This window comes from Ursus americanus, chromosome 28, assembly GCF_024610735.1.
Source record: "Ursus americanus isolate L20-20 chromosome 28, mUrsAme1.1.p, whole genome shotgun sequence".
In the NCBI taxonomy this organism is placed as follows: Eukaryota; Metazoa; Chordata; class Mammalia; order Carnivora; family Ursidae; genus Ursus; species Ursus americanus.
This window is the reverse complement of record NC_142154.1, coordinates 22,392,125-22,418,741: the sequence shown is the minus strand read 5'-3', so window position 1 is coordinate 22,418,741 and position 26,617 is coordinate 22,392,125. Positions and strand designations below refer to the sequence as shown.

The 26,617-nt window shown below is 33.4% G+C and overlaps 1 protein-coding gene across 1 annotated transcript in view; it reads right to left on the bottom strand.

Annotated features, from left to right (window-relative positions):
• LOC123790751 (uncharacterized) overlaps positions 1–26,617 on the bottom strand; it is a 194,927-nt gene that overhangs the window by 110,270 nt on the left and 58,040 nt on the right. The window contains exons 12-13 of the mRNA XM_087856726.1: positions 26,245–26,373; positions 24,420–24,575 (exon numbers count right to left, since the gene is read on the bottom strand). The gene's annotated coding sequence lies outside the window, so the exon portion shown is untranslated. The remainder of the gene's footprint in view (positions 1–24,419; positions 24,576–26,244; positions 26,374–26,617) is intronic.

Genomic DNA, 26,617 nt, shown 5'->3' with positions numbered 1-26,617 from the left:
TATTATTATTAACATTAACTGAGACAATTCATTAAATAGTGTTTATCTTGGCATTTGATAGACTGACTTATACTAACAACTCAATAACTGCTTTATGTAATTAAAATATGTGTATTTGAAACCACACACACACTTACACACACAACACACAAATGAAACAGCAAAATAATGACCAGAACTCATTATAAAAATTTTTTAATATTCTTCCTATACAATTGGTTTATTGACCATATCTGCACAAGCACATATTTATATCATTTTACATGAATGAAATACAATGTTATTGCCTCAAACATACTTGGTACTCAATAAGTGGTAGATAAATAAACTTCTGAAATGCTTGGATTCGCATATCAATTAATTTAAACATACATTACCATAGATAACTGAATATAATCCAACTGGATAAATGTACCAACATTAATTTACTTAGAATTATGATTTTAGGTAAACAGGTTACTTACAATTTTACAAGTACAACTAAGGCTATAATGATTACCCTTGAGTTTACATACACCTTTGAACACTTCCTATTACATACTTGGGTACATTTCTGAAAATGAAATTGTTAGTCAAATGTGCTAATTTCCATCTAATATACTTTCCAATGTCTTCTGGAAAGACTATAACATACCAGAGGTTCCAAATTCTCCATTGCTTGGTTAACAAATGTACCTATTAATCTGATAGGTGAAAAAAGACAATTGTTGATTTACTGCATTATGTGTGTGTCTATGTGTGTTCACACACATTTAATTTTATTATATATTTATAATAATAATTATTTCATATATATTTAATTACAAAGATTGGTAGAGTTGAGCATATTATTATATGCTCTTGGCCATTCACAATGCTTTTCTCTTATGAATTGTTCATTGATGTGCTTCCCAATTTTGTACTGGAAAGCTTGTCTTTTTCTAACTGATTTGAGTGAGGCTTTCATAGAATATTAACACTAAATTCGTCATATAAATTTTAAGTAAATACTCATATATTTATTTGGCTACAAAGAAATAGCCCAATCTTAAGTTATCAGGTTTTAGAGATTCTGTTTTTCTCTCCTCTAAATTCTCCATGCAGATAACATGAGAAAACAAGAGTAAACGTGGAAAACACAGTTTAACTGGATTAAATATTGTATCCATTGCCTATGTATATTGTTGACTCAAGTTTTTATAAATGAGATTAAATATTAGCCTTGGTGGGGGGCGCCTGGGTGACTCAGTTGTTAAGCGTCTGCCTTTGGCTCAGGGCGTGATCCCAGAGTTCTGGGATCAAGCCCTATATCAGGCCCCTCGCTGGGAGCCTGCTTCTTCCTCTCCCACTCCCCTTGCTTGTGTTCCCTCTCTTGCTGACTGTCTCTCTCTCTGTCAAATAAATAAATAAAATCTTAAAAATAAATAAATAAATATTAGCCTTGGAATATAGGAATCCTATTTTGAGATGTTGAAACAATTACACCTGCTCAGATAAAATCAAAAGAGACTGAAGTCATTGCATAAAGAGACTGGATACCATGAAGGAAGCTTAGAGACAACATTTCAACTCAATCTATGCTAAAGGAGAAAAGAAAGGAGGCAGGATTTTGGTCACTAATTCCTTGGTGCCCTTACAGTGGGAATGTGGGAGAAATACATTCAATTTTGAAATTTAATTTATTGGTTATAACTGGAAAGGGGTTCATATCATTCTAATTCCTTATACAGTGCTGGTTTCACATTGTTCAGGTTATGATGGTATGTAACAGTGATTTATATAGCTCTCTTGTGAAGAAAATATAGCAAAGGAGCTAAAATAATTTTAATGAAAATAAAATGGATATATAATTCTCAGATATTTTTACTATGTGTCTGAGTTAATCTGATCATTTTTCAGGTTCTTGTTTAACCAATGCCCTAGTTCAGGGATTGGTAAACCAAGCCCACAGTCTGCTGTTGGAATACAGCAACACTTCCTCATTACACATGGTGTTTGGCTGCTTTCATACCATAATAAGAAAGTGGAGTAATTCCAACAGCCTAAAAAATTAACATGGTTGCTTGGTCCTTTACAGAAAATATTTGCCAATCCATGGACTACTATAATAGAGACTGAGGTGATAATTCCAAGTAATGAAAACTTGAATATTAAAATATGGAAGTATAGGAAGACTGGAAAAGTAGAGTCCTCATATTTAGCTTAAATTTTCTCATGTCAGGCTAACATACAATGGAGGCAGCTCTTTTTTTATTTTTTTGAGTTCAAGTAATAAGGCCAGAGTTCCTGCTAGGCAAGTCCCTGAATTAATGGTCCTCAGTCATGCTTTCTTTTTGCTTTTCCTTCTTACACATCCTCACCACAGAATCCACTGTCAACCACTGTCCTCACACATGGGAAGTAACTCCGTTGGTTCTCCATTTCTATGCTCTTCTGCCTCTTATATATAATGGCAGGATGGACATACAGATAGACAAACAGGTAAAATGGATGACAGACAGATTACTGATAGGTAAAGGTATACAGACAGAATATGGAAAATAAATTGGCAGGTAGAGAGATAGATGAAAGTAGAATTTGGCTGAATTTGAGAATCATTAACATAAGACCTAACAACATTACTCAGAGTGTTTCTCAAAACTGAGCATTTGTTTCCACAAAACCACATTTTATCTTACATGTCCACTGGAATGCTAGTTCTAAGTTTCTCATGAGATCATAGAAGAATAATAGTAGAGAGATAGATGAAAGTAGAATTTGGCTGAATTTGAGAATCATTAACATAAGACCTAACAACATTAATCAGAGTGTTTCTCAAAACTGAGCATTTGTTTCCACAAAACCACATTTTATCTTACATGTCCACTGGAATGCTAGTTCTAAGTTTCTCATGAGATCATAGAAGAATAATAGTATGTTTTGTGATGGCGTGCATGGCAAAAAATACAACAGCTTTCTTTTTCTGCATGGTTGTCATGGGAGTTGACACATGGGAGTCATGCCAAATTGAAAAAAAATGCCATTCATATAAAATTTTATCTTTCCAAAATTCAGAAGTTATAAAATGCCTATGCCCCACTTATCTTCAATAAAAAGATGGTATTTCAAGAGCTAGATCAATTCTGTGTTAACAGAATTCACATCAAATGTTTACAATACAGGAAAATTCATAAAACATTCCATATTTCTATGCTTTGACCATAATGGTACTGTTATCAATTAATTAAATGAAATTATACTTCTATCATCAATTCACCCCAATCTTTTTACCCTGCTTTTTCTCCTTAACACCTTTGCAACCATAAGTCATCCATATACTCTCTAACTTATTTGTTCACTATAAACACCATGAAAGCATAACCAGCCATTTAAAAATATGGAATGATTATTTTTATGACTTTGCATGTAAGATAAGAATATTTTTTAAAAAACCCAATTCCCTGTCAAAGGAGCTCATTTTATCAAAACCATGAAAGAGAAACAGAGAGGAAGACATAAGACAAACTGTTTAATTAAGTGCTCTTCAGAACTACCCTTTGTTAAAATATCAAATCCTGCTTTGCTAGCCAAAATTTTTGTTTCTACTATTTCCTACAACTATCCAAAGAAGGAAATGGTTATATGTAATCCAAAGAAGAAAATGGTTTTTTCATTGAAAAAAATGTATAATATTGTTTTTATTACCTTTAAAGTACCAGGGATAAAAAAGTCAAACCAGAATTCTATATTTGGTAACAACATACCTCAATAAAGAATGCTAAACTTTAAAAAATGCTAAATAAACTACTGTCAAATAAAAGAAAACTGTAATATAAAAGAAAACAGAAAAATTACCATTAGTGGTTCTGATGCCTAAGAAAATTCTTTAGGAAGATAGATAATAATAACAGAAGGAAACATGGATCTTCAGGATAGAAGAGCACTGAAACTGGTAAATATTTAAGTAAGTAGGACTTTTTTCTCTTATGTTAGGAAAATATACCTATTTAGAAGAATTATGTCATTGGCTGTAGGGTTTATGGCAAATGCAGATATATGAAAATTCTAGCATATAAGGGGACAGGAACTAGGGAAATGAACATATATGGTTGTAAGATTCTTATGTTTATGTGAAGTGATATAATAGTCTTAAAATATTAAAAACAACTAAATATGTATATTTTAATCACTAGAATGTTTGCTAAAATATGCAAGGAGTTAGAGTTAAAAAGGTAAAAGAAGATAAAATTCTGAAAAAAAATGCAATCAAAGAAGGCAGGGAAGAACAAATAGAAAAACAAAAAACAGGAGAGAGGCAAGGGAGGGGAGTTCACAGTTACAAATAAATGATAAAAATGGTAGACTTAAATCCACCATTTCAAAAATTACATCAAATGCAAATTGGAATAAATAATCCATCTGTTAAATAAAGCTCAAAACATATACCCACTATATGCTGTCTAAAATGACAAAACTTTACATTTAAAGATAGAGATTGGGGGGGGGGAGATGAGAAATATACCATGCAAACAGTAAGCATATGAAGACTAGAGTGGCTTTATTAATTTCAGATAAAGTAAACTTCAGGACTATGTTATCAGAGATAGAGACATTTTATAAGAGGGTCAAATTATAAGGAATACATTAATAATTATGAATGCTTGTGACTAATAACAGTTTCAAATTATGTGAAATGAAACTGATAGAAATAAAAGGAGTTGCAGACAAATCCATAATCACAGTTGATGATTTTAAATCCAACTCCTGGAGCGCCTGGGTGGCGCAGTGGTTAAGCATCTGCCTTCGGCTCAGGGCATGATCCCAGCATTCTGGGATCAAGCCCCACATCAGGCTCCTTCGCTGGGAACCTGCTTCTTCCTCTCCCACTCCCCCTGCTTGTGTTCCCTCTCTCACTGGCTGTCTCTCTCTGTCAAGTAAATAAATTAAATTTTTAAAATAAATAAATAAATAAATAAATCCAACTCCTTCAGTAATTTATAAAACAAGACAAAATATCAGCATAGAAGAATGTGAAAATACTACCAAACCCGTCCAAATGGTTTATAAAACACTATAGCCAATGACTTTAGAACAAATGCACTTTTGTTCAAATTTTCCATGGTATGTTCACCAAGATAAACCACATATTAGGCCAAAAACCAAGTCTCAAAAACATTAAAATCATTCAATTGATAGAGAATATGTTCAACAACCATAATAAAAATTAGAAATCCATAAAATAAAATATCTTTAAATAAAAAAGAAATGGTGAAGGACATATATATTTGTGTAGCTAATGAAATTTGTATAGCTAATGAAACTCTAATTTTCTACTGTTTCAAAGTTAAGCAATACTTACATGAAAGAGTAAGTCTGCAAAGAACTAAAATGCAATTCCTTAATAATGGTTCCACACCTCAGGAAAAGATTTGGCATAAAAAAATATTTTTACTGTCATTAAAGTAAAACATCTTACCCAAAGCTATGAAAACTCATGCTATTAAAATATCATTGAAGAAAATACTTCAAATTTGGGGGAAAAAAACAATGTTAGAGCAAAGGAAATAATTTTGACTGAGAACTCAAATTCAAAACTATTGAGAATCAACTAAGATGGTGACTCAGGAGGCTCCCTAGTTTTTCTCCTACCTCACACAGACTGAATGTATAGCTACAGATTGAGCAATTTCCTCTGAAAGGGATAAAGAAACTAGCTGATCTTCTAATTTGGCAGGCATCTAGGAGTTGGCTGCAATATTCTACAGAAACCAAGGAAGAAGTTGGACACTTCTCACACCTTCTCCCTTTTCCCTACTCCAATAATAAAACCAAGTTACCATTATTTCCCTGGAAAAACTTTCTACACACATCTAGTGCCCCACTTTTTGCAGCATTCACCCAAGTGACAGGCCATAAGATCACCTGGCTTTAACAGCCAAGAAGTTTGCATTTGCAAATTCCACAGGACTGTAGCAAACAAAGTAGTTCTTAATGGGTTCAGGAGCACACTCCCATGGCTATACACCCAGAATACAGGAGAAGAAGCAGGCAAAAAAATCCAAAGAAAAGATTTGGCAGAAATAAATATTTTTATTTATTTATGAACACACACACACACACACACACACACACACACACAGAAGTTCCCTCTGGAGGGGTTTAACTATAAAGTTTCCCACCTGCTGCATAAGGGGCAAGCTTCTCATCAGCCTGCATCTAGGTGCTGACAGATCCTTCCCTTTAGGACACTTATGGGTCTTGGTACACTCACAACTAATGAGAGCCACGATATACAAAGAAGGCTTGGACAATCACGAAGGTTTGAAAGACAACTAGGAACTCAGGCTGAGCTGATCAGTGTGACTTGATAAGGGACAATTCTAATTAATAAATCTAATTAGTCTTAAAAAGTCTTAATAAAATGGAGATAAGTGATTTACCTGATCAAAATATACCAAAATAATGTTCACAGATATGTTCAACAAGGTCAGGAAAGCAATGCATGAACAAAGTAATAATTTCAACAAAGATAGATTTTTAAAAAGATTTATTTTTAAATAATCTCTATACCCAATATGAGGCTCAAACCTACAACCCTGAGATCAAGAGTCACATGTTTTTCTGATTGAGCCAGTGGGGCATCCCTACAGTTTTTATTTTTTTTTTAAGTACCAAGTAAATGAATGGATAAAGATGTGGCATATATACACAAAAGAATGTTACTCAGTTGTAAAAAAAAAGAATGAAATCTTGTCATTTGCACTGACAAAGAAGTACCTAGAGGGTATTATGGTAAATAAATCAAAGGAAGAAAAATACTATATGATTTCACTTACATGCATGATCTAAAAACCAAAAGAACACACACACACACACACACACACACACACACACAGAGTCTCATAAATACAGAGAATAAACTGATGATTGCCAGAGGGAAGGGTTCAGGGAGGAACAAAGTAGGTGAAGGAGATTAAGAGGTACAAACTTCCATTTATAAAATAAATCACTAATGAAAGTACAGCATAGGGAATGTATAGTCTATAATATTGCAATAATTTTGTATGGTGACATACAGTAACTACACTTACTGTGGTGAGCACTCTATAATGCATGGAATTGTCAACTCACTATGTTGTACACCTAAAACGAATGTAACACTGTATGTTAACTAAAGTCCAATTAAAAAAAAGTGCAAAAAAAGTAGCAAACATAAATTACAGAGGTAAAGAATACAATAACTGAACTAAGAAATTCTATAGGGGTGTCTGATAGTAGACTAAAACAAGTGACAGAAAGGATTAGCAAAATTGAGGAAAGGTAATTTATCCAGGCAATTTAGCTAAAAGAAATTAAATGAAAAAGTGAAGATAGTTAAGGGGCTTAGGAAACATCATCAACACTATATTACAGAGGTCCCAGAAGAAGAAAACAGAGAAAAAGGGATAAGAAGTCTTATTCAAAGAAATAATGATGGAAAACTTCCCTAAAATGGGGAAAGAAACATATATCCAGATCCATAACTCACAGAAAATACCATATAAAAGAAACCCAAAAAGATTCACATGAAGACACAAAGACTAGGAAGAAAATCTTAAAAGCATCAAGAGAAAGCAACTTGTTATGTACAAGGCAATCCCCATAAGGTCTTATCAATAAATCTTTCATCAGAAACCTTGCTGGCCAGATGGGAGTATGAAGATATATACAAACTGCTAAAAGGAAAACAAAAAAAACAAAAAACAAAAAAACAAAAAAAACCTACCAACCAAGAATACTCTACCCAAGTCGTTCCTCAGAATTAAAAGAGATCTAGAGTTTTCCAGGCAAAGAAAAGATTAAAAAGTTCATCACTATGAGACAAACCCTACAATAAATGTTAAAGGGTGTTCTTCAAGCAGAAATGAATGGATATTAATTAATAATAAGAAACCATATTAAAGTATAAAAATTACTAGTAAAGGTAAATACAGAGATAAATTCAGAATAGTCTAAAGTTGTAACATTAATGAGTAAATCACTTATAACTAGAATTAAGATTAAAATAAAAAAATTAAATAACTATAATAACAATTTATTGATGGATACACAATGTAAAACAGATGTACATAGTAACATCACAAATATAATATGTTGTGTTAGGGCGTATTTCTATCCATTTGAATTTATTAAATAGAATGCTATACATAAAAGGTGTTTTATGTAAGCCTCATGGTAACCACAAAGTACAAGTCTATACTAGATACACAAAAGACAAAAACAAAGGTATCAAAGCATACTACTATAAAAAATTATCAAATCACAAAGGAATAGATTAAGAAAGGAAAAGTAAAACAAAGGTATTATAAAACAATTTAGAAAACAATTAAAATAGCAACAGGAAGTCCAAAGCTATTAATAATTAATTTAAATGTAAATGGACCAAGGTCTCCAATCAAAAGACAAAGTGGCTGAACAGATTATTTTAAATTAATAAATAAACAAAGAAACAAGACCCAACTATATATTGCCTACAACAGACTCAACAAGTTTAAAGGACATATGTAGAAATAAACTGAAGGGATGGAAAGAGATAACCATGAAAACAGAAAACAAAATAATGCAGGGGTAGCTATACTTAGATCTGAAAAAAATACACTTTAAGCCAAAGACTGTAAGAGGAGACATAAAAGTCATTATACAATGATAAAAGGATAAATTCATTAAGAGAATATGACAACTGTCAATATTTATACACCCAACATTAACACCTAAATACATAAAGCAAATATTAACAGATCCAAAAGGAGATATATATGACAATACAATAGTAACAGGGAACTTCAATAATCCATTTTCAACAATGGATAGATCATTCTGATGGAAAATCAGTAAGGAAACACTGAACTTAAACTACTTATTAGACCACATGTACTTAACAGATATATAAAGAGCATTCTATCTAAAAGCAGCAAAATGCAAATTGTTCTCAAATGAACATGGAACATTCTCTAGGACAGATATCAGACAACAAAACAAGTCTTAATATATTTAAGAATATTGCTTATAGCAGCAATGTCTACAATAGCCAAAATATGTAAAAAGCCCAGATGTCCATCAACAGATGAATGGATAAAGAAGTGGTATATGTATACAATGGAATATTACTCAGCCACCAAGAAGAATGAAATCTTTTTGATGATTTCACTCATTTATGGAACATAAGAAGTAGGAAGATCGGTAGGAGAAGAAAGGGATAAAGAAAGGGGGGTAATCAGAAGGGGAAATGAAGCATGAGAGACTATGGACTCTGGGAAACAAACTGAGGGCTTCAGAGGGGAGGGGGGTGGGAGAATGGGATAGGCTGGTGATGGGTAGTAAGGAGGGCACGTGTTGCATGGTACACTGGGTATTATACACAACTAATAAATCATGGAACTTTACATCAAAAACCAGGGATGTACAGTATGGTGACTAATATAATATAATAAAATATATTATTATTTTAAAAAAAGAATGAAATCTTGACATTTGCAAAGCTGTGGATGGAGAGTATTATGCTAAGTGATATAAGTCAGTCAGAGAAAGACAAAAATTGTATGATTTTACTCATGTGGAACTTAAGAAAAAAACCGACGAACATAGGAAAAATAACATGAGAAGGAAAAATAAAATAAGATGAAAACAGAGAGGAGGGCAAACCTTCAGACTACTAACTATAGGAAAAAAACTGAGGGTTGCCAGAGGGGAGGTGGGTGGAGGGATGGGGTAAATGGGTGTTGGGCATTAAGGAGGGCACTTGATGTAATAAGCACAGGGTGTTATATGCAACTGATTAATCACTAAATTTTACCTCTGAAATAATACAATGTATGTTAGTTAAATTGAATTCAAATTTTAAAAAGTAAAGTAAAAAGATTAAAATCATATTAAACAGCTTTTCTTACCACAATGGTATGAAATTAGAAATCAATTATAAGAAAACTGCAAAATCCACACTTTAATATAGAGATGGAATAATATACTCCTGAAAAATCAATATGTCAAAGAAAAAATGAAAAACAACGTACAAAAACTTAAATATGCAGTGAAATCAATTTTAAAAGGGCAGTTTATTGTAATAAACACCTACATTAAGAAAAAGAAGATCTCAAATAAACAAACTTTCACCTCAAGGAACAAGAAGAAGAACAAACTAAGCCAAAAGTTAACAAAAGGAAAGACATAACCAAGATTAGAGCAGAAATAGAGACTACAAAGACAATAGAAAATCTCAATGAAACTAAGATCTAGATTTGTGAAAAGATAACCAAATAACCAAAATAGAAACAAACAAACAAGAAACCTTTTACTAGACTTACCAAGAAAAAAAAGAGAAAACACTCAAATAAATAAAATTATAAACGAAAGAGGAGACATAATGGCTGATCCACAGAAATACAAAGAACCATAAGAGACTAACAATGTATGCCAACAAACTAGATAATCCAGAAGAAATGGACAAATTCCTAAAAACATAAAACCTATGAAGACTGAATCATGAAGAAATAGAAAATCTGAGCAGATTAATTACTAGTAAGGAGGTGAATTAGTAATCAAAAACTTCCCAATAAAGAAAAGTCCAGGACCAGATGGCTTCACTAGTAAATTCTATCAAACATTTAAGTAAGAACTAATCCATGCTTCTTAAAATATTCCCAAAAAAATAGAAGATAACGGAGCACTTCCAAACTCATTTTATGAAGCCAGTATTACCCTAATACCAAAACCAGACAAGGACACACATGGAAAGAAAATTATGGGCTGATATCCCTGATCAACACAGATGTAAAAATTATCAACAAAATATTAGCAAACCAATTCAACAATACATTAAAATGATCATAGACCATAGATCATAGACCATCAAATGGGATTTATTCAAGAGATTCAAGATAGTTCAGCATCTGCAAATCATTTAAATAGGATATACCAAATAAACAAATGAAGAATAAAAATCATAGAATAATTATTTAAATCATTTTTAAAAATCAGCATCTGTTCATGATAAAAATTCTCAACAAGGTGGTTTTAGAGGAAATATACCTCAACACAATAAAAGCCATGTATGACACACCCACAGCTAACATCATACTCAAAAGTAAAAAAGCAGAAATTTTTCCTCTAAAATCAGGAACAAAACAAGATGCCCACTCCTGCCACTTTTATTCAACACTACTGGAAGTCCCAAACAATTCAATTAGGCAAGAAAAAGAAATAAAAGAAATCCAGATCAGAAAAAAATAAAATTGTCACTATTTTCAGATGACATGTTACATATAGAAAACTCCAAAGATTCCAACAAAAATCTGTTAGAACTCATAAACAATTCCAGTAAATTTGCAGGACACAAAAATCAATATACAAGAATCACTTCTGTTTCTATACACTGACAATAAACTTTTGAAAAGAGAAAATTGAGAAAATAATCTAATTTACAATAGCATCAAAAATAATAAAATACTTGGAAATAAATTTAAGCAAGGAGGTGAAGGATTTGTTCACTGAAACCTATAAGACATTAATGAAAGAAATTGATCAACTAATGAAAGAGATATTCTCTGGATTGGAAGAATTAATAGTTAAAATGGCCACACTACCCAAAGCAATCCACAGATTAAATTCAATCTCTATAAAAATTCCAATGGATTTTTTACAAAAGTAGGAAAAAATTTCTGAAATTTTTTATGAGAGCAGAAGAAACCCTGGTCAGCCAAAGCCATCTTGAGAAACAAGAACAAAGCCAAAGGTATCACATTTCCTGATTTCAAACTACATTACAAAGATATACTAATCAAAACAGTATAGTATAAAAACAGACACACAGATCAATAGAACAACATAGAGTGAACAGACATAAATCCGTTCAGCTTTGGTCAATTAATTTTCAACAAAGAAGCCAAGAACACACAAGAAGGAAGGAATAGTCTCTTCAATAAATGGTACTGAAACCCTGGACAGCCACATATAAAAAATAAAATAAAACTAGACCCCTATCTTACACAATACACACACACACACACACACACACACACACACACACACACACACACACACACAAATTAACTCAAGATGGATCAACGACTTGAATGTAAGACCTGAAATCATAAAACTCCATAGGGACAAGGTCCTTGACATTGGTCTTGGCAATAATTTTTTTTGGATTTCACCTGAGGCTACGTCAAACTAAATAGCTTCTGCTCAGAAAAGGAAGTCATTGGGGCCCCTGGGTGGTGCAGTAGTTAAGCGTCTGCCTTCAGCACAGGGTGTGATCCCAGAATTCTGGGATCAAGCCCCACAACAGGCTCCTCCCCTGGGAGCCTGCTTCTTCCTCTCCCACTCCCCCTGCTTGTGTTCCCTCTCTCACTGAATGTCTCCCTCTGTCAAATTAATAAATAAAATCTTTAAAAAAAAAGAAAGAAAAGGAAGTCATTGACAAAATGAAAAGGCAACCTATAAAATGGGAGAAAATATTTGCAAACCACATATCTGATAAGAGGTTAATAGCCAAAATACACAAGGAACTCCTAGAACTCAATAACAAAACAATCAAATAACCCAATTTAAAAATGGGCAAGGACCTATGTCTTCCAAAGACATACAAATGTCCAACAGGCACCTAAAAAGGTGTTCAACATCACTCATAATGAGAGAAATGCAAATCAAAACCTGAATATGATATTACCTGGCACCTGTTAGGATGTCTATTGTTAATAATACACCAGTGGCACTTGGGTAACTCAGTTGATTAAGCATCTGACTCAAGGTTTCAGCTCAGGTCATGATCTCATGGGTTATGAGATAGAGCTCCAAATCAGGCTGCGCACTCAGCAGGTTGTCTGCTCGGAAATTCTCTCCCTCTGTCCCTCTCCCCACTCTCACAGGTGCATACAATTCCTCTCTCTCTCTCTCTCAATCTTTCTTTCTAAAGTAAGTAACTTTTTAAATTAAAAAAATAAGACATGAGATAAATGCTGGTGACCATGCAGAGAAAAGGGAACTCTTGTACACTATTAGTGGGAATAAAAATTGGTACGCCCACTTGGAAAACAGTATGTAGATTTCTCAAGAAATTAAAAATGGAACTACTACATCAACCAGCAATCCCACTTTTGGGTATACATCCAAAGGAAATAAAATTATCTTGAAGAGGTAGCTGTACTCCCATTTTCACAGCAACATTATTCAGAGTAGCCAATGTATGGAAACAACATTCGTGTCTATTAACAAATGACTCAATAAGGAAAAATGGTGTGTGTGTATAAAATAGGTAAATATAGATAGATAAAATGGATTAAATGATAATTACATATTATGTAATTATAATTATGTAATATTTTACTATAATATAATGGAATACAATTAACCCTTAAAAACAAAGATATCTTGTCTTCTGTGACAACCTGGATGAACCTGGAGGTCATTATGCTAAGTGAAATAAGCCAGATAGAAAGACAAATCAAATACTGCATGGTATCACTCACATGAGAAATCTTTTAAAATAAATGAATAAATAAAATCAATGTCATAAGCAAAGTAGAAAAGCAGTTTTCAGGGGCTTGGGGATGTGGTAAATAGGGAGAGGTTGGTAAAGGGTATGAAACTTCAATTATAAGATGAAGGACATCTGAAGCTCTTATATAAAGTATGGTGACTATAATTTTTAACATTGTATTGTATAGTATGAATTTGTTAAGAGAGTAGAACTTAAATATTCTCACCAAAAAAAAAAGCAAATATGCAAGGTGAGAGTTGTTTTAATTAACTTAATGGGGAAAATCATTTCACATTGTGTGTGTGTGTATATTACACACACACGTGTTAATTAAAACATCTATATACACATATTCATATATGTGTGTGTATGTGTAGTATACATGTCATATACATATATATGTATATATGTGTATATTATATATATCAAATCATTTTTAATTATCACTTTATAGATCTTAAAATTTCATATCATACTTTAAAGATCTTACAATTATATATGTCAGTTATATCTCAATAAAACTGACAAAAAATTAGGAGGATTTTTTAAGCAGTAGTAACTGACACAACTAAGTCCTTATATTGCCATAGGCAACAGAGAGAGCGTTTCCCTTGCATCACAATAAAGCTGAAGACAGACCCAAAGTGATGTCAGTGGTGGCCCTCTCCCTTCCCTGCATAAATGCAAGAGTTAGCCAAGTGACAATGCTAAAAGAGAATTATACAACATTCATACGGAACATACTTAGAAGGGAGGCCCAAAGAATAAACCTATTCTCATTTTGCAAATTCAGACATGTATCATGGGTTTTATCCATTATTTTTAAGTACAGACGTCCCTGACTTATGATGGTTTGATTTATGATTTTTTGACTTTATGTTTCTTAAAAATGGTACATACTCAGTAGAACTGAACATCAAATTTTGAATTTGAATCTTTTCCAGGGCTAGTGGCTTAGAGTATGATACTCTCTTGTGATTCTAGGCAGAGGCAGCAAGTAGCAGCTCCCAGTCAACCAAAGGGTCATTAGGGTAAACAATTGATAAACTTAAAACCACTCTATACCTATACAACCATTCTGTTTTTCACTTTCAATAAGCAATAAATTACATGATAGTCAACACTTTATTTATACATTTATAGGCTTTGTGTTAGATGATTTTGCCCAACGGTAGGCTAATGTAAATGTTCTGAGCATGCTTAAGATAGGGTAGGCTAAATTATGATGTTTGGTATGTTGGGTGTATTATAATGCATTTTCAACTTATGACACCTTCAACTTGTGATAGGTTTATCAGTACATAACCCCACTTCATGTTGAGGAAGAGCTGTAAACCATTTTATTCTCAGAGTTATATCTACACGTCTATGGTTCAGAAAAAAAATAATCACTAAATTTTATGTTCTTCTCTTTCAACATTGTCAAACATGAGGTTCTCAAATTACTCAAACAATATCACTTGTCTATCTGAATCACACTGTCATTCCTTTATTGTTATATTCTCTCATTATTTATGACCTCTCTCACTCATTCTTTCACAAATTTGTTTATTTCCTGAACTTTAATGAAATTCTTACTTTCAGATATTGCAGCATAAGACAATTGAAAAAAAATCCCTGTCAAGTAGGAGCTCATTTCATTTATATTTATATATTATATATATTATATATATTATATATATATATATATATATAAAATATATATAATGTACATTATATATATCTATATATTGGGGGCAGAGACAGAACACCAGGCATAAAATGAATCAAAATGGGTGTGTGCATTGAAAAGGATATAAACACAACACTTACGTGTTCGAAGTAGGGAGCCAAAGCAAATAGGATTCAATGAATGCAGCTATTTACATTAAGGCAGACTGACCAATACTGAGACACTTCAGATCTGGGTGCCATTCAACAATGGTCTCATCCCAAATTTACCATTTTATTAATGGATCATTAATGAATCCATTCAGATGCTCTCTCCAAACCAGCACTTTCTCCACTAACAGAAGGGAGGTATGGGTGTGGGTGTCCAGGTTAAACAAAACATTTCTAGACTTGGGGCTCCTGCTGACTCAGTCAGTACAGCATATGACTCTTGATCTCAGAGTCATGAGTTCAAGCCCCATATTGAGTACAGAGATTACTTATAAAAAATATTTCTAAATCATTAGTTAGGGAATGACAAAGCACAATAGTATTATGAATGAAGATAACCATGAATCAATGACATAATTTAAAAAGGCATTGGTTGGATCTATCACTCCTCAAAATTGAACCAATACCATACTTTTCTAAAGGTACTGAAGGTAGGGAAATCTAAAGGTGATATAGTCAGAAGATATCTTAAACTTACTTGGAACAGCTGATTAAAAGACAAAAGGAAAACAAGGAATAGAGATCCTATTTACCTAACTTTTTATTGTCTTACTAGAAATCAACACTTTCTGACAACTTGGTCAGCCCTTACTGAAAGGGCAGTTTTCACCTCCTCATAATCTCCACAAAGGTGATTGTTTTCACTCTTCTGGACTTTCCAACCTAAGAGTAATGAGAAAGGCTCACATCTAGTTCCTTCTTGTCCTTATTATCTCTTCTGGACTACCATTTAAAACACACAGACTGTGTGTGTGTGTGTATATATATATATATATATATATATATATATATATATATACACACACATATATACATGTATATATATATACACACACACACACATTCTGGACTACCATATATATCATCCCCATTCATCATTAGTCAGTAGACTTTTCTTCAGCACTCCTTGAATCTTAATACTAAACAAATGAAATGGGTCACATAATGTTTATAACTAACATACTTTTTTTGGGAAATACCCATATCATACTTAGCATGGTAGAATGGCATACAGATACACAAAAGAATATTTTTTAAAAGTTAGAAAATTCAAAGACAGCAATATTAATACAATATTATAGGGACACTGAATGGTCTCACTGAAGTCAGTCATGTACATTGTGCTATACTGTTCCTTTCCATGATTGAATGCTATTAGTGACTATATTCTACAACTTAATGTGTTATCATTAAACTGACCTGTCCATAGTCTCTCGTCAAGAACAACTCTTCTCTTTCAAATTAATTTCATTTTATTGTTTCCCAAGGGAATTTTAAAAGTAGAGAAGTGCAAAATAGATAGAAAATAAATGTATTCTAGGAACAGATTACACATAAAAAGATAAATACTACAAAACATGTTCATTCTATCCAGAGGGAAAAGTCTACCATCCACAAGGCTTCCTATTTGGATTATTTTTGTATGAGGGAACACTGTAGAAAAAAAGGACACCAATGGTACATGCCATATAAGCAGGAAAAAAACAAAACAAAACAAAAACCAAGGGTCACATTCTACTCCTCCACAATTATCAATGGGAATTTATAACTCAACCCACAATTTTCAACATGAAAAGTCTAATCCAGCAGATACTCAATTTCCCTATACTATAATTTACAGTTGCAATTTCCAACACAGAAGAGTCTAAAGACTGGCCTCAGTAATGGCCAAAATACTCCCAAAAAATATCCTCAAGGAACTGCCTCATACTGGGTCTCTATAAATTTTACTTTCCTAGCCCTTTAAGTGATTAACTGATTCATCAAAATCTCACTCATCCACACACTAAACAAGAAGTCAACACAATTATAAAATTATATTATCTGCTACATACTAGGCTCTGTAAGGTAATGGAAAGTTAAATATGAATAGGAAAACATCCCTGTCAAAAGGAGCTCATTATTTCTAGTCTGTTAAGACACATAAATAAAACAAAATGTGGCAACTGAAATGTTAGAGGCATAAAGCATGATATAAATTAAATGATGGTAATTTGGACCAGTCAGATAAAAAATTCCAGATTCATTCTTAAAACATTAGGGAATGACAATGTATAATAAAATTCTGGAACTAGTCCAGATTGAATTAAGAAAAATCACCTTCCACATTCGTATCTTCTCCTTAACCTTAGTGATGTCATTTATATTTACTATCCTAAGGAACTATTATTTAAAATATACCTTCAAAAAAAAAGTACCTTCAGAACACTCTGACCTTGTCCTTGTAGCTCTGCCTTCTGTACATTTTGTCTTGCTTCACTCCCTTGATTCCTAGCACCATCCTTTCTTCATGCCTTTTTCACTTGTTCGTGATTAGGTTGTTAATTTTTCTTTCACCTTGCTCCTCACCTATTCCTTTCTTCAACAATCTTTGCTCAACATCTCACAAAAACCAAGATCTCTGGAACTAGAAAGCAATTTTGCCTTAAAGAAATATTCTACTGTGTTCATTAGATGTGGGAGCAGATCAACACAATGCAAGTGGGAACTCAATGGATGAAGTGGCACAAAGATTATTATCGGAAGACTGAGTAGTTGTAATGAAAACAACCAGTTCTATCCTGTATGGATATAATGTACAATACTGGAGAAGACCTCAAATTGTACAACTGAGATGTATCTTCATTTAATTATGATACATGCAAGCAACTCACAAGACATCAGCATGTGTCTGTGCCAGGTTGACACCGGTAACAATATTATACAGCATATTGTGGACTCAGAGGGCTCCTTTGATTAAAAGCACCATCTACCCTCCCCCACCACATAGCACTTTTACTTAAAATCAAGACATTCTCTTTATTTCCACAATTAACTGTGCCTTTCAATGTCGTGTGAAAGCCACCTGCTACCCCATTATTATTTTTTTTATTTTATTATGTTATGTTAGTCACCATGCGGTATATCATTAGTTTTTGACATAATATTCCATGATTCGTTGTGGTGATGGGTATTAAGGAGGGCACGTATTGCATGGAGCACTGAGTGTTATACCCCATTATTATTATTATTATTATTATTATTATTATTATTACCATTATTATTATTTTGAAATTCATTCATTTCCCTTCAGGAACAATGAAATCCTTTAGTTTTCACTCAGTGACTCTACCCATGCTTGATAATCTCTTTTAATGCATTCTCCTCATTTACTCAATACCTAAATTCTAGAATATCCAAGGCACTGTCTTAAGGTGAATATATTCTTACTCCCACATATACACCATCTCTAGTTGTCAGTCTTTCACATGGCCATAAGTAACAGCCTGTACTGATTCATCCATATCTCCGTCCCCAATCTACACCTTGTGCCCCGCCTGAGTCCTATATCTACATTAAAAATCAACATCTTAACCCATAGGTTTAATAAAACTGGCAAAATAGATCTCTTTCTTACCATGCATTTTGAGAAAATCAACACTGCCTAGCATAGGAAATGGTATTACCATTTACAAGGTTGTTGAGGCCCGGATCACAACTATCCTATTTGAATCCTCTTCTTGTTTCACCCAGTTCCATTCAATACTTGATCAAGTAGGTCTGACAATACTTTCAAAATACATCCTAAATCCTGTTACTTCTCAATACTTCCACATCATCAACCTAGTATAACACTTTTCATATGACTTTTGAAATAACCATGTATCTTGCCTTCTTACTTCAAGTCTTGCTATCTCATTAGCATTTTATTTACAGTGATCTTTATCTTACCTAACTGGTTTATATAAAAATATAGAAAACTGAAGAATGGTAGAAGTCAAAATTTGGAAATTTTAAAAATGAAAGTAGTTGGCATGTTAGTTATGAAAATACAGCCATTGAACACGGCAATAATCCTTACCCCAGACACTAAATGAGAACACTCTACCTTAGAAAATGTTGAATGAGAAATTACGGGAGGGAAGACTTCTTAGGGTCTATAATTTTTGAAGCTAAATGACATATCAATTTTAGAATTTATTTTGTGGTAAAATTAAAATAAAGATAACATGATTGTTACACAATCTCATATGATGAACTATGTAGAACAATATAGCAGAGAATTATTTCAAACTGTCAAGTAAATACAAAGTGGTATTTTTAACCAATCGCATAGTTTTTCCTTGGAACTTAATGTTCTATCTTATTAAACCAATTATGAGAAAAGCCATAGGCCTGAATTTTTGTGCAAATGATTTATCAAAGTAACAAAACTCAAGAGACATAAGGAGAGAAAAGAAGCTACAATCTTCTCCTTAAATTTTTTCTTGGTCACCTCACACTGCTCCCTCTGGCAGGAAAAGGCTTCACCCTGACTGGAGAGACTTTATAGTAATTACTGGACCTCTCTTTAAGGGGACTTCAGTGTTCTGAGGTCAGCCATGCCTTTACTCTCATTTGCATTCTTATTTCAAATTCATGAGCTGTTACCCTGAAAGTGCCTTGCTAGATGAAAAGACCCAGCTACACTGCCCCCTTGTCCTCTTCTCCAGGGTAAGAGCATATGGATTCCATTTAGATTTGAAATTTGAGAGGCTGAATTTTCTTTGGGACTACTCTATATTTCTTCCTGTATCAAAAAGTTTTTGGCAGCACAGTTTCTATTATCATCTCGGAGAATAATCAAATAGTAACACACTCTCCTCTTGTGATCTATTTATTTTTTTAAAACTCCCTTCACACCATGGAAATTGTTAAGGGTCTGCTAAATTGAGGCTCAATTTATTAATCTAGTAATAAAACTGGTCTTAATCACAACAACACCAAAACAATAATCTGATACATTTGGCCTCATAAAAGAGAGGGAGATGTTTTTTAGCCAGACAGATTTCAAATTTTCCAAGATACCTTTATTATGTTATATATGAAAGTAACAATATCTATATTAATACAGTAACAGTCTTCTCTTGGACCCTGGGTGCCTCCTAAACTGTTTTGCCTTTTTTACTTGACAACCTTCTTCACTGGCTATTTATTTACCTATTTGCATATTCATTTAGTTGGTACTTCACGTGTTTACAATCAATAATTTTGGCCTTACTTCTGTTTTCTCCTTTATGCTGAGCCTCTGCTAACAAGTTTGTCACTAAGGACAGTATAAAATTAGATATGGGAACAAGGGAGTATTCAGATTACCATTTTGATCCAAATCCTTAAGCCATATCCATGCCTCTGTAAATATTCTGCCTTAGTTTACAATTTAGGTGACATTTCTATTCATATCAGGCAGCCTGCACTTCAGCAATACTGAGCCAGACTTCGAAAATCATTTTCAGATGACTAAAACATTTCATCAATTCAACCAAGTCATTTTTGGAAATGTAAAACCTCTTTATTCTGGAAACCTTCCTTAAATAGGATGAAATTTTTGACTGTGAGTAAATTTTTTAAAAAATTCCCTGGTTTCAGAGAACATAGAACAGAATTTAGGGACATATAGGTTTTAGCCAACATAAGCACTGCCGCAGTCTCTGTCATCTGCACACAGCACTGCAGAGGGCTGGGGAAACAGTGAAAGTTAAAACATGAATAAAAGCTCAGAAAGCTGAGTGTTCATCCTCAGATACACCTCAAATAAAGTTCCTTCAATATCAATCTCAGACTCTGTAAAGGGTTATGGAAACCTAACAAGGCAATGATGAACAAGAAGAAGAAAACTGTTGATTTACCATCTACATAGAATATCAGGTGCATCTGAACCTGGACCCCACTGCCATGCCTCACAGTCAGTTTAAAAAAAAAAAAACAAAAAACGAAGCCAACAAAAAAAACCACTGTTAAACACCTTTCCAATAATGAGGGCACCATCACAATCCCTTGCTGGAACTTATTGCTAAAAACATGCTCTTCTTGGGCACCTGCGGGACTCAGTTGGTTAAGCATCTGCCTTCAGCTCTGGTCATGATCCCGGGTTCCTGGGCTCAAGCCCCATATCAGGCTCCCCCTGCTCTGAAGGGAGCCTGCTTCTCCCTCTCCCTCTGTCTGCCACTCCCCCTGCTTATGCTCTCTGTCAAATGAATAAATAAAATCTTTAAAAAACAACCAAAAAAATTAAAAAAAAAAAAACATGTTCTTCTCCCTCTGCCATGTGAATGCATTTCATCAACCACCTCTAAAAAATTTCTACCTGCCACCTGCATTTCACTCCATAGTTTAGACACAAACTTCACTAAACCCTTTAATTAACTCTGCTTTGTCCTGTGGATCACCATCTCATTTTTTCGCCAATTATTTTCAATAAACACTTTGTCGAACATTTCTCACAAGTCATTATGCACAAATTCCTTCTACAAGAATACCAGCTAATATGCATAACCAATAACAGAGATTTTGAAAAAACACCAATGATTTTGACTAAGAATCACTTGTAACTGCTAAAACTACTAGAGTAAAAGTTTGATGATAAATAGGAAATTTGCATAGTTTCAAATGATTCCCCTACAGAATATTTACTAATTACCAAGGAATGTTAACTTTAAAGTAGATAAATCTAATGGACATCAACTGAACCAAGTGATCAAAATTAATGTCATTAATAATAGGATAAAGTAATATCATTTTCCACCTATTGTGAATCACTGAGGTAGACAGACATAAGTTATGAAATATTCTTGCCAAAATTGCATAACCTAAACCTATTTAAGAGGAAACATAAAAAAAATCAAATTTGAGGGATCTTGTAAAAAACTATTAGCTAATACTTTTTCAAGAAGAGTGGTGTCATCAAAAGACAAAAATGAATGAGAAACTGCTCCAGATTAAATGAGACTAGAGAAACATGACACTTGAACACAATACAGAATCTTTTTTCCAGGTCCTGAAGGATGAAGGAAATTGCCATAAAGAACAGTATTAGAACTGGTGAAATCTAATAATAGACTATATATGAATATAATATGTTGGTACTAATAATACATTTCCTGATTTTAAAAAAATGTACCAGAGTTAAGATACGAGGATTTGCAGACTCTCAGAAAGTGAATGCTCAGGCATTTTGGGTTACACTGACATAATATCTCTACCATACTCAAAAAAAAGTAAGAACAACATAAGGTGTGGGAGAGAGAGAAGAGACAGAAAAAAAGAGGGAAGGAGGGATGAAGGATAAAGAGCAGAAAAGTAAGAAAAAAGGAACAAAACAATATAAAAAAAAAGTCTGGGTAAGAGTGTCTCAGGGGGGTCTCTATAGGATTCTTCCAACTCTAAATCTAAAATTGTTTCAAACATAAAAAGTTAAAAAAAAAAACAAAAACACCCACTGGTATAAGGTACGCTAAAGAAGTTTACATACCAGGACACCTGGGTGGCTCAGTCGGTTAAGCGCCTGCCTTCGGCTCAGGTCATGATCCCAGGGTCCTGGGATACAGCCCTGCATCGGGCTCCTGCTCAACGGGGAGCATGTTTTTCCCTCTCCCTCTGCCTACCCCTCTGCCTACATACCCCCCCTCTCTCTGTCAAATAAATAAATAAAATCTTTTAAAAAAATAAAAGTTTATGTACCTCCAAGAAGCACTGCACTGAGAAAAGGTCAATGGTTTCTATCTCTAAACAAACAGGATGACTCTTGTGATTGGAGGAAATGTGTATTCTTCTTTTTTTTTTCTTTCTTAAATAAATAATATATCACTTTTGGGTCTTTTTTTACCCATGGCCATTTACTGTTTAAATTAGACTTAAGTTAAAAATATGGTTTTCACCTATTAGATTGGTTAAAAATTTAAAGGACTGATAATATATATGCTGTACAAGTTTTTATGAAAATTAGCACTGCCATTACACCACAGCTGTGTGCTGGCAATTTCACAATATCTACTGAAATCAAAAGTATGCAGAACTGATGATCCAACAATGCCACAAGTAGAAATCTATCTTACAGAAATAGAAGCCCAGATGCTTATATATATAATTATATACATTAAAACATTTTATGCAGCAGCAAAAATTAAAAAAAAACATTTAATCTGCATTTCCCAAAGATAAAGAAATGGATAAACCCATTATGATGCCTACTTTACATCCAATGAAAAGGTTGTAGGTAAGCTACATTTATTGGTTTAGAAATACGTCCACGATATATTGAAGAAAAAATATAGTTGCAAAACCATGATGACGTCATATTTATAAAATAAATTCCAGATAAACTTATATATGTTTAGAAATGTTATAGACTACTAGCACAACTGAGTAACTCTTGACACAGTTAGGAAGTAGGAATGAAAGATGGAATATGAATGACCACATTTTGCTTTAATTCTTTAATAACCCATTCATTCCTTATGGCCCTGATTCAATGTAGGAGGGGTCAAACTTATCTTTTGAGACAGGCTGGATAATTCACCTAGTAGCTCTCTGATGATAGTGCAGTTTATGTTCCAGACTAGTCAATTAAAACATCCAATAGATACAGTCATCTATCCTAAGCCCATTTAGGTTAAACAGAAAACAAATGAAAACCAGGATAATGTGAATGAAAGTGAAATATCTTTGTTGCTTGGATTTTTTGGTCCAATTCCAGTGATAGTAATAAAATGACAGAACCGTGTATTCTACAGGATGGCATCACCATGGCTGAAAATGTCAGTGCAAGAGTCTGGCTCTTCCTTACATAACTGGAATTGTGATAGCATCTGAGTCTTAAATTTGGGCACTAATGAAAACATCAATTATGGTCAGGCTCAGATACAGTTCTAGAGGGAGACCTACTAGGTTCCATAAAAAGGAAAACTACAAATGGTTTAGTTGCTTGTTTGGGAGGATCTTGTTGTAAGAGGATCTTGTTGTAAGAGGATCTTGCTTGGGACCTCTCTAAAAACTGGGCTCATGATTCAAATGAGGAACAAAGTATTTTACAAATGGCATCCAAACTGGCATGTGAGAGATACTCAGCTGGTGAGAAAGCCTGGTTATAATCTGTAGTGTGGCCAAGGTGTCCATGGGATTGCATTAATTACATTTACCACATACAAATCTTACTCCTGTTTCTAAAGTAAAACACAAAGAAAAAAAAATCAATGAAATAAATAACAATAGAGGAAAACATAAGAGATATTCAGAGAACAAAGAAGTACTTAACATTCTGGGCAATTACTTGCCAAAAAGCAGACCACTTCTATTCCGGTTGCCTTTTGAGATATAAAGATGCAATGAGCTTCCAAAAGGGGAAATAATGACAACAATTGGGTGATGCTGTGCACTGTACCAACGCAGAAGATATCAATGATCCTTTTGTACGCATGTTTGCCACCTGGGATAGTACAGAGGGATAGATTTCAAATGGAAATAAACAACAGGTTATCACAAAGCCATGCATTGGGACATATGGATAACATCTTCAAGTCAAGTATTCTACTGGTATTCATGAAAAACAATTCCCATGATCCAGATATTAAGTATCTCCAATCTATAAAAACCAGGTATATTTATAATAGGAAAACGACAAAACCATAATTTTACTTCCTCAGCACATTTACTGTGATTTGAGTACCAATGTTATATTCCAAATTATTTCATGTCATTTAACCATCCATACATGTATTTTTTGAACAACCATTTCTTATGTAACTTCTTAGTGTTAATTTATATACCATTCCAGGGTTAAGAAATAAAAGACAATGGTACAAGGAAATACTAATAACGTGCTCTATAAATTTCATAGTGTTTCATAGAAATCTTTCCAAAAACCAAAACCCATTATCACAGTACCCACATTCTCCCTGCTTTCCCAGAAGCTTATTGTGCAGCTTTTTATGGCCCTAACTAGGGGAAAACTACTATATTGTTAAGTGTTGCTTACATACAAGTGACAACACTAAAACTCTAGGTTAAACTATAACTTCAAAATAATCATGTAGGCCCTATAAGAGGTTTGATGAAAAAGAAATTTGGTGTCAAATAACTCAAATAAAAGCCTAAACCATCAATAAAGCCAAAAAAAGATCTCTTAAAAATCAGAATATATGCCTTAATGTCTTTACCTGTAGAAAAAGTCTCTTTGATCCTTGCTTATGAAACACGCTTTTGAAAGAGAAAAGGAAGGAAGGAAGGAAGGAAGGAAGGAAGGAAGGAAGGAAGGAAGGAAGGAAGGAAAAGAGAAAGAAAGAAAGAAAGAAAGAAAGAAAGAAAGAAAGAAAGAAAGAAAGAAAGAAAGAAAGAAAGAGGGAGAAAAAGGGAGGGAGGAAGGGATAGAGAAAGAGAGGGAGAAAGGGAGGAAATGGGGAAGGGAGGAAAGGGGGAAGAGGGGAACATGGGAAGGAAAGGAGAGAGAAGCTTGAAAATATCTGGAAAAAATCTTCATTCATTCATCAAATGAAAGGGTGTTAAGGATCTACTTCTTTACATTAATACTGGAATATTCCTCAACTCCTGACTATCCACCTTACCTACCCACAGGTATTAGCAGTACCCTAAATCATGCATGTGGAAAAAAAATTCGATTTCCTGCTATCATTAAGACCCATATTATTTGCAGCAAATTATACTTCCTAATGGCTTTTCTTTCCAGTGCCTTTTTATCCTCCTTTAACTTTTTCCCCACCTCCCTGACTTCCTTGGCTCCCTTTATCCATCCATCACTAATGCATGTACCTCAAAACATTTAATATTTAAATGAATTTAACATTTACTGAGTGTACTGATAGAGATCATAGTCTCTGTCTGCATAACATCACATTTTATAAGAGTATATAAAAAGTAGTAAGTCAAAATCTATACAATCTATGTATCAACACTGCATTAAAATTTAAGTTTTTTTTAATCTACTCTATTCCATCTAATTGGCAATCACTCCACAATTTGATAATCCTATGTTTTTTGGAATTCATGTATGATTTGGAATCTTAAAATATTACATATTGATTCCACATCAAACTGACCAAAAAATAAACAAATAGAACACTGGTGTTACTGATTCTTACCAGTACTTTTGAAGAACGAAGTCCACAGAAATGAGAAACAAGTACAAGATTTTGGATTGATATAGAAATGTCAGGTAATGAAGCATCTAAAATGTCTCACTTCTTAAGCTGGGAACACCTCAGTTAAAACTGTGGAAAATATGGGAAAATTGTCATATATACCATGACCAACATAAAATACTGAAGGTAAAGTTGACTCTTTGATCAACCTCTTAAGAGTCCTCAAATTATTAAAATATAGAACAGTATCATAGAAAACTACTCTCATAATCTCACTACAGTTGGTTTTTGGTTTCTTTTTGTTTGTTTTGCATTTAAAAAAATTTACTGTCACAACACTTTGAGATAGTGTTCACTAAATTTTTCTAATTTT